Here is an 11,663-nt window from a genome sequence, read left to right on the forward strand (position 1 = left end):
ATATCATATTTGTAAGTAGGATGACGTGCACAATTCTGATTTGATGGAGACAGACATGAGAAGCACAGAGGAACATCTGGAGAAATTTCTGAAATGCCCGGTTCGCTGCCACTACTACTGTGCGATCGAGAATCTCCAGAGGGAAGGCCCCAAAACCCTCGGCTTTGCCTGCTGCTGGCGGCTGGGGTTGGGGTCGAAGCACTCGGCAGAGATGGTGCTTGGTGTCAGAAGGCTGGTCGGAGGCTCGAAGTTTTCGGACGACTCAGAGTCGGACTGTGGTTGGGCATGGCAGGGAGAGTTTTCTTCCTTCTCCCGTCTGCATGAGATGTGGGACTTTCGAGAGATTTTGAACTTTTTTTGCTGTGCCCATGGCCTGTTCTTCATCAAGTTACGGTATTGTTGCACTGTTGTAACTATATGTTATAATTATGTGGTTTTTGTCAGTTTTTCAGTCTTGGTCTGTCCTGTGTTTCTGTGATATCACACCAGAGGAATATTGTATCATTTCTTAATGCATGCATTACTAAATGACAATAAAAGAGGACTGTGTGTCCTCATACTCTAATCTAATCTAATCTAATTTCTTCTCTCTGGTGGATTTGAATCTCTGGAATTCTCTGCATCTGACAGTGGTGGAAATGTAATGGAATATCAGGAAACCCTTTCCTCATAAATTTATTTCAGAAAATAACATTTAGTGATACAGAATTAGAGTAATCTTAGACATGATACATGACGTGTGCAGTAACCTCAAGAGGGACAGGGATCTTTGGGGCTATGACTCCAAAAACTCTCCATCACTTGGTTTCCATGCCTTGTGTCTGGATTAGTTGTGGATTAATTGACAGAGAAAATTGCAGTGACTGGAGAACAGCTCCATTATTGTTGCATCCAATTCTGACCAGGATGACAAAGGCTATTTGCCTGCATTTGTTTAGGTCTTACTGTGCATTGATCATTTCTTGATTTTGACACCAACTCATTAATCTTGAAGAACTGAATGTCTTCTTAAAACCAATAACATTTCTTTCAAACCAATGACATTTTCAAAGTTCCAAGGAATAAAATGCCCTATTCTTGAACAAAAAGCCATTTTGATTGTGGGCTTAGATATTTACTTGTCATTAACTCATTCGCTGAACCATGTTGGTGTCAGAGAGTCTTAGAGTCATAGAGTGATGTATCACAGAAACAGGTTCTTTGATGCATCTGTCCATATTGGCCATTAAATACCAATATTTATCCCATTTACCAGCACTTGGTCCCCAACCTTTCACGCCTGGCAATTCAAGTGCTTGCTGAAATGCTTCTTAAATATTCAGAGACCTCCAAGAGGACTAGATCCCTGTCATAGTTTGGAGGTTTGCATGCCTCAATGACCCGGAGAGCGAAGTTGGCTGGAGACAGGGCTTTATGCTTTGGCTCTTGATAGGGTCACCCATGTCAAACAGGTCAAAGGGTAGGGGCCAGAGGAAGAGTGGTCTACTGGTCTTCTAGGCTCAGGGTTTCAGCTCAGGGCTAACAACCCTGACTGGTCAAGAACAAATTGTTATGGAAACAGCAATAGAAACAGCAATGAAGAATCCCTCTAAAACTGTTTCAGACAGTATTCCTCAGACTCCACCTGGGACTTGCATGGCTGACAGTATTGAAAGCCAAGAGGAAGCTACTGGCATGATGAAGGAACCCCCGAACACTTCCAAGACCAAGGCCAAAATTGGTTTTTGTAATGTATGAACACAAATAACTGCAGCGTGACTTTGCCAAGCTGTTGTCGTTCCTCATCATGAGCCTCCTGAAGATCCCCTGTATTTTCTGGTTAAGGAAGATCTCTAGCCAAGCCCTACTCCTTCAGTGTCATCAAGAGTATATGGCCACATTCATCATGAGGAAACATTGGAGATGGATTGGACACATGATGAGAAGAGCGGACATCTCCATTATCAAAACAGCGCTTTATTGGATCCCTGAAGAGTGGAGGAAATACAGGACACCAAAGACAACTTGGTGCTATAACGTAGAGGCAGAAATGTGACCGTGAACTACACCTGGGGAAAAATAGAGAGGATGGCCAAGGACAGTCAGAGATGGAGGACCTTCATTGCTGCTCTAAATGTCAGTGGCGTAATGGGTAGTAAGAAGAAATATTAAGAGAGTGCCTGCCTCTGATGGTCACTTAGATAGATTCCTCAGTGATAAATTTCTTCCTCTCTTCCCCTCACTCTGAACATATGTCCTTCGGTTTTCAATATCTCTGCTTTGGGGAAGTTCCATATTATTTACCATTCCTGTGCCCCTCATAAATTAGTATACAAAATTGATTAAATGGCTGATAAAGTAAAACCACACATATGCGAGAAAGGGCAAACAATGATTATTTCACTTTATTTTATTTCGAGATAAGGATCGCCTCTCTCTCTATCGTGGAATATGCCCTTCCAGCCACACTGCCCAGCAACCCACGACCTACCCAATTTAATCATAACCTAAACATGGGACAATTTACAATGACCAATTAACCTTCTCGGTACGTCTTTAGACTGTGGGAGGAAAATGGAGGACCTGGAGAAACCCCAGGCACTCCAGGGGGAGGGCATACAGAGACTCCTTACAGAAGACGCTGGGAGTGAACTCTGAAATCCGATGCCCTGAGCTATAATAGTGTCGTGCTAACCACCACGCTGCATTACAAACTGTCGTGGGCACTAAAGGAGAGGTTCAGGTGAGTATCAGCTCACAAAGAAATCCAGGCCAAGGCTCTTGTATAAACCAGACCTTGCATATGGAAAGGTAAGTGGGATTTCCAGTGGAAGTGGCAGTGAATAATGCCAGTCACTCACATAAAATGCTGGAGGAACTCAACATCTATGGAAAGGAATAAGCAGTCGTGTTTCAGGCTGAGATCCTTCTTCAGGACTGGAAGGGAAGGGGGAAGATGCCAGAATAAAAAGGTAGGGAGAGGGGGAAGGAAGATAACTAGAAAGTGATGGGTGAAGCCAGGTGGGTGGAAAACTTGGCTAAAGGATGGCTGCCATTGGGAGCTGAACGTCCAAGGACATACGGTGTATCAGAAAGATAGGTTAGTAGGCAGAGGGGGTGCTGTGACCCTGTGTATAAGAAATAATATTAAATTATTAGAAAGGGATGACATAGGATCGGAAGGTGTAGAATCTCTATGTTAAGAAATGGCAAGGGTAAAAGGACCCTAATGGCAGTTGTATACAGGCTCCAAACAGCAACCAGTATGTGGATTACAAAGTACAGCAGGAGATAGAAAAGGTGTGTCAGAAGGGCAATGTCATGATAATCATTGGGGATTTTAACATGGAAGTGGATTGGGAAAACCAGGCCAGTACTGGACCTCAAGAGAGAGAATTTGTAGAATGTCTCAGGGATGGCTTTTTAAAACAGCTTGTTGTGGAACCCACTAGGGGATCAGCTGTACTGGACTGGGTGTTGTGTAATGATCTGGAGATGATAAGAGAGCTTAAGGTTAAGAAATCCTAAGGGAACAGTCATCACAATATGATTGAGTTCACTTTGAAATTTGAGAAGGAGAAACTAAATTCCAATGTGTCGGTATTTCAGTGGAATAAAGGAAATTACAATGGCATGAGAGGGGCCATGGTTGACTGGAAAGAGACACTAGCAGGAAGGACAGTACAGCACCAATAGCTGGAGTATCTGTGAAAATTGAGGGAAGTGCAAGACAACTATATTCCAAATAAGAAGAAATTTTTGAATGGCAGAAGGACACTACCGTGGCTGATAAGTGAAGTCAGAGCCAAAGTAAAAGCAAAAGAGAGGGCAAACAAGGAAACCAAAGCTAGTGGGAAGATAGGGGATTGGGAAGCTTTTAAAAACTTGCAGAAGGAAACTAAGAAGGTCATTAGAAAGGAAAAGAGGAATTATGAAAGGAAGCTGGCGACTAATATCGAAGAAGATACTAAAAGCTTTTTTAAATATATAAAGGGTAAAAGATAGTTGAAGGTAGATATAGGACCAATAGAAGATGATGCTGGAGATATTGTAATGAGAGACGCAGAGATGACAGAGGAACTGAATGTGTATTTTGCATCAGTCTTCACAGTGGAAGACATCTGCAGAATACCAGACATTCAAGAGTGTCTGGGAAGTGAAGTATATGTAGAGAAAATTATGACTGAGAAGGTGCTCAGGAAGCTTAATGGTCTGAGGGTGGATAGATCTCCTGGACATGATGGAATGCACCCACAGGTTCTGAAGGAAGTAGCTGGAGAGATTGTAGAGGCATTAGCAATGATCTTTCAAGAATCTATAGATTCTGGCATTGTACCGGATGACTGGAATTTTGCAAATGTTACTCCACTATTTAAGGGGAGGCAGCAGAAAGGAAACTATAGACCTGTTAGCCTGATGTCAGTGGCTGGGAAGTTGTTGGAATCAATCACTAGGGATGAGATTACGGAATACCTGGAGGCACATGACAAGATAGGCCAAAGCCAGCATGGTTTCCTGAAAGGAAAATCCTGCTTGACTAACCTACTGTAATTTTTTAAGGAAATTACAAGCAGGGTAGACAAAGAAGATGTGGTAGATGTGATGTACTTGGATTTTCAGAAGGCCTTTGACAAGGTGCCACACATGAGGTTGCTTAGTAAGAGAAGATCCCATGGAATTACAGGGGAGTTACTAGCATGGGTGGGGCATTGGCTGATTGGCAGAAAACAGAGAGTGGGAATAAAGGGATCCTATTCTGGCTGGCTGCCGGTTACCAGTGGAATTCCACAGGGGTCGGTGTTGGGACCGCTGCTTTTTACGATGTATGTCAATGATTTGCACTATGGGATTAATGGATTTGTGGCTAAATATGCTGATGATAGAAAGATAGGAGAAGGAACAGGTCGTGTTGAGGAAACAGAAAGCCTGCAGAGAGAAGTGGCAAATGAAATACTATGTTGGAAAGTGTATGGTTATGCACTTTGGTGGAAGGAGTAAACGGGCAGGCTATTATTTAGATGGGGAGAGAATTCAAAATGCAGAGATGCAAAGGGACTTGGGAATCCTTGTGCAAGATACCCTAAAGGTTAACCTCCAGGTTGAGTCGGTTGTGGAGAAGGTGAATGCAATGTTGGCATTCATTTCTAGAGGTATAGAATATAAGAGCAGGGATGTGATGTTGAGGCTCTATAAGGCACTTGTGAGACCACATTTGGAGTATCTGTGTGCAGTTTTGGGTTCCTTATTTTAGAAAGGATATACTGACAGGAGAGGGCTCAGAGAAGATTCACGAGAATGATTCCAGGAATGGAAGGGTTACTGTATGAGGAACATCTGGCAGCTTTTGGGCTGTATTCTCTGGAGTTCAGGAGAATGATGGGGGGATCTTATAGAAACATTCAGAATGTTAAAAGTCCTGAACAGATTAGATATGGCAAAGTTATTTCCCATGGTAGGGGAGTCCAGGACAAGAGGGCACAACTTTGGGACTGAAGGACTTCCATTTAGAACAGAGATAGGGAGAAATTACTTTAGTCAGAGGGTGGAATTTATTGCCATGAGTGGCTGTGGAGGCCAGGTCATTGGGTGAATTTAAGGCAGAGATAGATAAGATCTTGATTAGCCAGGGCATCAAAGAGTATGGGGAGAAGGCAGGGGAGTGGGGATGAGTGGAAGAACTGGATCAGCCCATGATTGAACAGTGGAGCAGTCTCAATGGGCTGAATGGCCTACTTCTGCTCCTATATCTTATGGTCTTATGGGAGAGGTCAAGGGCTGGAGAGGAAGGAATCTGATAGGAGAGGAGAGTGGACCATAGGAGAAAGGGAAGGAGGGGCACCTTCTCTGATGGCATGAACATAGATTTTTCCTTCTGGTAATTTCTTTTACCCTGCCCTTTCCCTCTTCTTCTATTCCCCACTCTGGCTCCTAACTGTTCTCCTGAATCCCCTCCTCATTGAAGGCTCAGAAGTGAACACGGTGCAGATCTTTAACTTCTTGGTGTCAACATTACATTGATGCAATCACAAAGGCACACCAGTGGCTCTACTTCATTAAGATCTTAAGGAGATTTAGTACGTCATCAAAGCTTTTGTAATTTTCTACAGTTATCAGGTGGAGATCATGTTGACTGGCTGTATCATTGCTTGGTATGGAGCCACTAATGACCTGGATTGCAAAAGGCTGAAGAGGGTTGTAGACTTGGGCATCTCTATCACCAAATTCTGAATAGTCCTTGAACCAATGAACACTATCTCATTATTCCTTTTTTTGCACTATTTAGTTACACTGTACAGCAGTGGCAAAACAACAAATTTTATGTCATATAAGACAGTGATAACAGAACTGATTCTGATTACGAAGTATATGACAACATGGAACAATATGTGTCTGATGGTATTTACACCAAAGATGTAACAGAGGAAGAGTTTGCAGTAAATTTAAAAATAAAATCAATAGCCAGGATGGAGAAATGAACACTGATAGTGGGGAAGATTACCTAGTAATGAGTGAGACATGTACAAGTTTCAATTGCCAGTACCAATAGGAGATTGTGCATATCTTTAGCAGAAATCCTAACAACTAAGAACATCTAAAACCAGTCTAAGAGATAGCTGGGAGTCATTGGAGCAAACCCTCAGTCTCAGAGTCACTCAGATGTGAAACACGGAACATCACCATGGTTCACTGGTGCCATCTTGAAAAAACCCAATTAACAATGGAGACTAAATGTTGATTCCACTGGGGATCGAACCCAGGACCTTCTGTGTGTAAAGCAGATGTGATAACCACTACACTATGGAACCACATGAGAAAATTGGAGCTCATTGAGACAGTTCTAATCTGATGATCAGAGGTGTAGTGGATCAGCGACTTTAAATTCCTCTGTGACCTATTCTGGGTTCAGCACATAACTGCAGTTATGAAGAAAGCACCTCTAAAGGGTTAGTAAAGAAAACAAAGACAAAAAGAAAAAGCAACACACATCAAAGTTGCTGGTGAACGCAGCAGGCCAAGCAGCATCTCTAGGAAGAGGTGCAGTCGACGTTTCAGGCCAAGACCCTTCGTCAGGACTAACTGAAGGAAGAGTGAGTAAGGGATTTGAAAGTGGGAGGGGGAGGGGAGATCCAAAATGATAGGAGAAGACAGGAGGGGGAGAGATGGAGCCAAGAGCTGGACAGGTGATAGGCAAAGGGGATACGAGAGGATCATGGGATGGGAAGCCCAGGGAGAAAGAAAAGGGGGAGGGGGGAAAACCCAGAGGATGGGCAAGGAGTATATTCAGAGGGACAGAGGGAGAAAAAGGAGAGAGCGAAAAAGAAAAAGAATGTGTGTATATAAATAAATAAGGGATGAGGTATGAGGGGGAGGTGGGGCATTAGCGGAAGTTAGAGAATTCAATGTTTATGCCATCAGGTTGGAGGCTACCCAGACGGAATATAAGGTGTTGTTCCTCCAACCTGAGTGTGGCTTCATCTTTACAGTAGAGGAGGCCATGGATAGACATGTCAGAATGGGAATGGGATGTGGAATTAAAATGTGTGGCCACTGGGAGATCCTGCTTTCTTTGGCGGACAGAGCGTAGGTGTTCAGCAAAACGATCTCCCAGTCTGCATCGGGTCTCGCCAATATATAGAAGGCCACATCAGGAGCACCGAACGCAGTATATCACCCCAGCCGACTCACAGGTGAAGTGTCGCCTCACCTGGAAGGACTGTCTGGGGCCCTGAATGGTGGTAAGGGAGGAAGCGTAAGGGCATGTGTAGCACTTGTTCCGCTTACACGGATAAGTGCCAGGAGGGAGATCAGTGGGGAGGGATGGGGGAGAGGAATGGACAAGGGAGTCGCGTAGGAAGCGATCCCTGTGGAAAGCGGGGGGGGGGGGGTGGAGGGAAAGATGTGCTTACTGGTGGGATCCCGTTGGAGGTGGCAGAAGTTACGGAGAATAATATGTTGGACCCGGAGGCTGGTGGGGTGGTAGGTGAGGACCAGGGGAACCTTATCCCTAGTGGGGTGGCAGGAGGATGGAGTGAGAGCAGATGTGCGTGAAATGGGGGAGATGCGTTTGAGAGCAGAGTTGATAGTGGAGGAAGGGGAGCCCCTTTCTTTAAAAAAGGACATCTCCCTCGCCCTGGAATGAAAAGCCTTATCCTGAGAGCAGATGCAGCGGAGACGGAGGAATTGCGAGAAGGGGATGGCATTTTTGCAAGAGACAGGGTGAGAAGAGGAATAGTCCAGATAGCTGTGAGAGTCAGTAGGCTTATAGTAGACATCAGTAGATAAGCTGTCTCCAGGGATAGAGACAGAAAGATCTAGAAAGGGGAGGGAGGTGTTGGAAATGGACCAGGTAAACTTGAGGCTTCACCTGTGAGTCGGCTGGGGTGATATACTGCGTTCGGTGCTCCCGATGTGGCCTTCTATATATTGGCGAGACCCGATGCAGACTGGGAGATCGTTTTGCTGAACACCTACGCTCTGTCCGCCAGAGAAAGCAGGATCTCCCAGTGGCCACACATTTTAATTCCACATCCCATTCTGACATGTCTATCCACGGTCTCCTCTACTGTAAAGATGAAGCCACACTCAGCTTATATTCCGGAGGAGCAACACCTTATATTCCGTCTGGGTAGCTTCCAACCTGATGGCATGAACATTGACTTCTCTAACTTCCGCTAATGCCCCATCTCCCCCTCGTACCCCATCCGTTATTTATATATACACATTCTTTCTCTCACTCTCCTTTTTCTCCCTCTGTCCCTCTGACTATACCCCTTGCCCATACTCTGGTTTTTTTCCCCCCCTCCCCCTTTTCTTTCTCCCTGGGCCTCCTGTCCCATGATCCTCTCGTATCCCCTTTGCCAATCACCTGTCCAGATCTTGGCTCCATCTCTTCCCCTCCTGTCTTCTCCTATCATTTTGGATCTCTCCCTCCCCCTCCCACTTTCAAGTCTCTTACTAGCTCTTCCTTCATTTAGTCCTGACAAAGGGTCTCGGCCTGAAACGTCGACTGTACCTCTTCCTAGAGATGCTGCCTGGCCTGCTGCGTTCACCAGCAACTTTGATGTGTATTGCTTGAATTTCCAGCATCTGCAGATTTCATCCTGTTTGCGTTTTTAAAAACAAAAAGGGCCCATTATAATTAAACAGTCAAATGTGCACAAGTTGGAGTTCAGCTTTTCCAAAAGTCATATTCACCGATCCTCAGTAGACCCCTGCCTGCTCGTCAAATTACGGTACCCCACCGGGTTGAATCCTACAACCAGTTCTCTCCAACTTCTTTCTTCATCTCCCACCAGACAAAGACTCCAGCTCACATTGGCGTCAGGCAGACAAAAAAAAACACTCCTCTGAATGGATGGCTCACATTCTAAAGAACCCATTATCAATAACTATAACCCAAACACTACTTCTACAAAAAGACCATGACATTACCAGTGAAACCTTTACCAGGGCATTACACATGTGCAGTGGAGAGTATATTGACTGGCTGCCTCACAGCCTGGTACAGAAACACCAATGCCCTTGAAGAGAAAATCCTACAAAAGGTAGTGGATGCGGCCTAGTCCATCATGGGTAAAGCCCTTCCCACCAATGAGCACATCTATACAGAGCACAGTCGCAGGAAAGTAGCATTCATCAGCAGGGACCCCACCACCACCCCCCAGGTTATGCTTTCTTCTCACTGTTGCCATTAGGAAGAAGGTACAGAAGACTCAGGACTCACACTACCCAGGTTCAGGAACAGTTCCAACCCCTCAACTATCAGGCTCTTGAACCAAAGAGGATATCTTCACTCAGCTTCACTTGCCCCATCACTGAACTGTTCCCACATCCTATGGATTCACTTTCAAGGAGTCTTCATTTCATGGTCTCAATATATTTATTGTTTATTTATTTATTAATTATCCTTTCTTTTTGTATTTGCAGTTTGTTGTCTTTTGCACACTGGTTGAACACCCAATCTGATGCAGTCTGTCATTAATTCTATTATAATTATTATTTTATTATGGATTTATTGAGTATGCCCACCAAGAAAATGAACCTTAGGCTTGTATATAGTGACATATATGTACTTTGATAGTAAATTTACTTTGAACCAAAGTGACTTGAGAACAGAAATGTGAAGGTGTGATTGAAAAAGAAAGAGGTTCCATGTTAAGATGTTCAACTTGGTACAATGAGGTGATGTTAGGGCGCTGGAGCAGGGATCCAATTGCAGACCCAGTACTGTGCGCACAGTGATATTAATTGAGTAACAAATCCCAAGGTACAAACAAAGTCAGCAAAGTTCAAGCAGAGATCAAAACATCCAGAAAAATCCAAAAACCAGAATCAGGAAACAGACAGAGTCAATATTCAGATGGACAGAGTAGAGATACAAATGCTAGAAAGGCTCAGGAAAATTCACTGGCACAATCTGGAAACAAACAGGTGAAAACACAGGACTGAAATACACTGACAATAAACAGAGAGGCAGATGATAGGTGGAGCACAATGAGACCCAGGTGGCAGCAATACAGGTAATAATGGGAAATAGGTGAGAGACAGAGTACTCAGTAATACAGGGGCCGGAGCAGAGCAGGAGTAGGGACATGGCAGTACAAAACCACAGACTGACAGCTAGGGGGAAACACACAAAAGACAAAGTTCAACTAGAGGTACTGACAGGTGAATAGTAATCTTATTCAACAAACTAGGCTGAGAATTTAGGATATGCTTTCTTTGGGAAATTAGCATTAAGTCTGTTGAGTTTAGAAGACTCCAGTACAGGACATTCTGAAAGGGGATGTTGAACATCTAAAAGTCATGGTATATTTAGGTACCAATAACATAGGTAGGAGAAGGGATAAGGTCCTGCAACTTTTGTTTATGGAGTTGGTGGGCATTTGCAGAGACCTCAAAAGTTGCAATCTCTGGATTACTTGCAGTATCAAGAGCTACTGAGTATAGGAATAGAAGGATAGATTGGTGAATGTGTAGCTGAAGGAACGTGGGGCTGTGGGCTGTAGGTTTCCATCTCATTGAGTTCATTTCTGGGAAGGTGGGACATGTACAAGTGGGGTGGGTCGTACTTCAACCAGAGTGAGATTAATATCATTGCTGCGAGGTTTGCTGGTGCTGTTGGAGAAGATTTAAATAGAGTTGGCAGGGGAAGGGAGGTCAGAGCAGTTAGTCAGATATAGAGGTACAGTCACCCAGAGGAGAAATAGTAAATTCAGTAGGTAGAATCAGCAAGTCTGTGAACATTAGGTGAATTCGAAGTTAAATTGCATCTGTTTTAATGCAGGGAGTATAATTAATGAAGCAGATAAACTCAAAGCTTTAATTAACACAGGAGTCTCTGATATTGTTGCCATCACTGAGGCATGGGTGAACAACAGGAAGGAATGGCAAATCAACATCCCAGAGTATAGAAATTTCAGGCGAGATGGGGTTAGTAAAATGCAAGGAGGCATTGCACTGTTAAAGATGAATTTATTTCATGATTGAGGGGGGATATTGCAGGAGGCTGCTAAAATGAGGCTATATGAGAAGAGATTCAAAACTAACAAGCTGTGTCACTTTGCTGGGGATCTCTTAAAGACCTTCCAGTAGTCAATGGGTTTGGATGTGGGAAGCAAGATCAGTTTGTTTGTGGATGATGTGAAGATGCAGATAAAATGGAGAGTAGTCTTAGGCTGCAG

The 11,663-nt window shown here is 44.0% G+C and overlaps 1 non-coding gene across 1 annotated transcript; it reads right to left on the bottom strand.

Annotated features, from left to right (window-relative positions):
- Nucleotides 1-6,712: 6,712 nt before the first annotated feature.
- On the bottom strand, nucleotides 6,713-6,785 carry trnav-uac (transfer RNA valine (anticodon UAC)). Its single transcript has one exon. It is a non-coding gene; the product is annotated as a tRNA-Val (tRNA).
- Nucleotides 6,786-11,663: the final 4,878 nt, after the last annotated feature.

Source organism: Mobula birostris, chromosome X, assembly GCF_030028105.1.
Source record: "Mobula birostris isolate sMobBir1 chromosome X, sMobBir1.hap1, whole genome shotgun sequence".
Classification (NCBI taxonomy): Eukaryota; Metazoa; Chordata; class Chondrichthyes; order Myliobatiformes; family Myliobatidae; genus Mobula; species Mobula birostris.